This window comes from Trachymyrmex cornetzi, unplaced genomic scaffold (genome assembly GCF_001594075.2).
Source record: "Trachymyrmex cornetzi isolate Tcor2-1 unplaced genomic scaffold, Tcor1.1 scaffold841, whole genome shotgun sequence".
NCBI lineage: Eukaryota > Metazoa > Arthropoda > Insecta > Hymenoptera > Formicidae > Trachymyrmex > Trachymyrmex cornetzi.
In genome coordinates this window covers 38726-42261 of record NW_017300182.1, presented here as the reverse complement: position 1 = coordinate 42261, position 3536 = coordinate 38726, and positions in this window count along the sequence as shown.

Genomic DNA, 3536 nt, shown 5'->3' with positions numbered 1-3536 from the left:
CACGATGATGTCTGTGTCCCTGTTCAGGTCTTGGAGGGCCAATCGCTCTTGTCTAGTGATATTTGGTGCGGGGGGTTTGGCTTTGGAGAGCCACTATTATTCGTTTCGGCAACTGTAGAGTATTGCATTGTCTATCGATTCCCCCACGACACCGGCATGTATCGTGAATGTTTTAACTTCGACTCTCGTAAGGGGATACTTGGCGGTAGTTTTACAGCATTCTAGAGTATGCGAGTAGCACACCCGGACTTATTTTTGCTCTTTTTACGAGTAAACTGGCATCGAGAATACGTATTTTTGACATCGTTCTTGTCTCCATAAGGCAAAATGAATCTTTCGATCGTACGAGTCTCATTCTAACTTCCACACCGTTAATTAAAAATTTATCTTGATTGAAAACGTCGCAGTGAAGGTGACCTACGAGATCTAGCGCACGATTTCCTTAAATGTATTTCGTACGTTTCTCGAGTGCCGTATTTGGATTTGACGAGTCTAATGTGTCGTCCATGTAGCCGGGAATATCCGCGTCCCATAAGCAAGAGGTTAGATGGGAAGTTTTTGCGGGTGAAACATAATTTAATAACGCTTCGATGTACGCGCGGTAAGCGTAAGCGTTGTTTGGCGGCGACACGAGTTTTTGATTGAAATGTACGTCGATTTGGTTGAACATGGAATGCAGTAAATGATTTACGAGTCCTACTTTTGCCACGTCGGCGGCTACGACCGATGTGCTCTCCCCTCGTTCGCTTTCTACGTGTACGCGAAGGCTCAACTTGGTGTGAATGAGATCCAGATAGTCTTCTCCATGGCCGGGTATGACGAATTCTATGGGTGAGTCGTTCGAGAGCGAAGTTACGGGTGTGTAATAAATCCATTGTGAACTCTCGATGCTGGTTTGCGTAGGTGGTAGAGAGAAGAAATCGAGTTCGCTCTTTATACACTCGCTTGAGTGGGTATGAAGAAAGGACATGGTTTTTCTCCAGTCACGAATTCCTATCTCGATTAAGAGAATGTCGGATACGTCGCGTTTCTTGACTCGATGTTTCCTAATGAACGGTTTTTTGGTTTTTCTTTCTGCAGCTCGAATTTCCTTTTTCTTCTTCGTCACTTTTTTGCTCTTCTTCCCTGTGCTACTTCTCGATGTTTTTCTTTTGACTGTCCAACGTCGTTTACGAAGCGCGATACGACTATTCCGACCTCCGAATGGAAACTGAAGTGCTGCGGACTTTGCGGATATTTTATATCCCGACCCCCTCATCAGGGAGCTTATATTTCCTTTGGCTTTTCTCTTCAGATTACCCCTAGATTCCGCGAGCCGACATTTGACCATTTCCTTCAACGGCTTATTATTTTCGACGTCTTCTATTACGTTAATTCCCGCACCTAAAGCTTCTTTTCCGACAGCATTACCTGCACCTTTACCTAGGTAAGGTAATATTTTTCTGAATAGTCCACCGAGAAAGCTTCCGATTCCATGTCCGCGTTGATAGGGCGAACCGACGAAAACACGTGGAATTGCATCTCGGCCACCGATGTCCCGTGCGTCAAAATACTCCTCATACTCCATAGCTAGTTTCTAACTAAAGACTGTCGCTATACCGACACGCTTGCGTATACGAAAGAAAGTTATTGCTTACGTTTAAAGTTCCGAATTCGAATGGAATTTTTTTTCCAAGATGATCTTTTATATCTATTTCGATCGTTCTGAAATTCGTTCGTCGCAATGGGATATAATTTAGAAATGAGAAATGCTTCACCAAATTTGCACCAAATGCGTAATTATGGCTGCGTATCTCGACCGGAACTATCCTGAGAAGAGAAGTACGTACATCACCTGTTATACAGGGTGTCCGAAAAGTGTGGAAACGGTCGAATATCTCGAGAAATACACATCGGATCAGAAATCTGAAAATATACGTATTCAATGTTTTCAAAACTCAATCTTTTGACATCTAACATGACCCCCCATCCGCTGTGGGTGAAAGAGAGGGTAAGTTTAAAATTTTAAATGGGAACCTCCATTTTTATTGCAGATTTCGCTTCTTCAGAAAAAGTTACATAAATTTTATCTATTACAAACATTTTTTTGATGACAGATGGCGCTGTAATCAGCGAAATTAAAAAATGAGTCTAAAACGTTTAAAATATCTCAAGAAATACTCAAAGGATCAAAAAAATAAAAATGTACGTATTCAATGTTGTCAAGAAAGCTATCCATTGACGCAACAATTCTACCCCCCACCTACCATCCGCTGGGGGTGAAAGGGTAGGTATCTTTAAAACTTTAAATGAGAAAACCCCCATATTTTATTGCAGATTTCGCTTCTGCAGAAAAAGTCGTATTAACCCTTTAACGCCGAGATGTGCTGAATCTCGACATGGATTTCAATCCCCAACAATTAGCAGAAAAGAACGTAGACAAGTATCGGAAGGTCCATTTATATGTAATAAGGTATCAGAAACGTGTTCCCGATAGTTAAACTTCGAAAACGTGTACTGTATACAATTTTCATTTTTCGATTTTGAGTTCACAATGGCGCCTATAAGCTCAAAATTTTTCGAAATTTTACGTACGGCGAGTAAATTTGCAAATAATATGCCCGAATTCAATTGAAACTTGTTACTCGGGGGGTTTTTGGGATCGCTAATTACGAATGTGAAGTCAGAATCCAAAAATTCAACTTGATGTACCTACAATGGCAGACCAAGTATTCAAAATTTGAAGTAGCGTCCTTTGCCTTTGAATATTTCAAAGTTTCCCGATTCTCATCGCGAGGAGGTGGACGATTTTGAGAATCATTTTTTTTGTTTTTAATTTTTTTTTTAGTTTTTTTAGAATGTTTTTGATTTTTTTGTTTTTGTTAAGTTTAATTTTTTTTTATTTCCTTTATTCGATTTTTTAAAAATATGTACATATATATGTATGTATGTTTCCAAGCAAAATTTTTATTGGAAATACATACTTATCTTTTTAATATTGCATATGTGTGTATGTATTTATGGGTGGCACCCAGTTGGACACGGCTCAATTGGACACGAGCCACTCACAGCGCTTGAGACTGCAAAGCTCCTAAGCACCGGTCGCTGTGATTGGTGGTGTCCAATCGAGACGTAGTCAATCGGGATCACCCATGTATTTATACCAGTTTAAGTTCTTCTAACTAATTGTTTAATATTTCTTCCATTTTCTTCTCACTATTTGCTTAAAAATTTCCATCTTTTTTATTCAGTATTCTGTCTGTCGTTGTAAATGGGCATAATGGCTTTGACAGAAAAAAAAAATCAAAATCGAAAACTTACCCGCCCATCCACCTCCAGGGTGAGAATATGCTCCGTTGAGTATTTCTTGAGATATTTTAAACGTTGTAGAATCATTTTTTAATTTCGCTGATTACAGCGCCATCTGTCATCAAAAAAATTTTTGTAATAGGTAAAATTTATGTAACTTTTTCTGAAGAAGCGAAATCTGCAATAAAAAATAAGGGTTTCCATTTAAAATTTTAAACTTACCCTCTCTTTTACCCACAGCGGGTGGG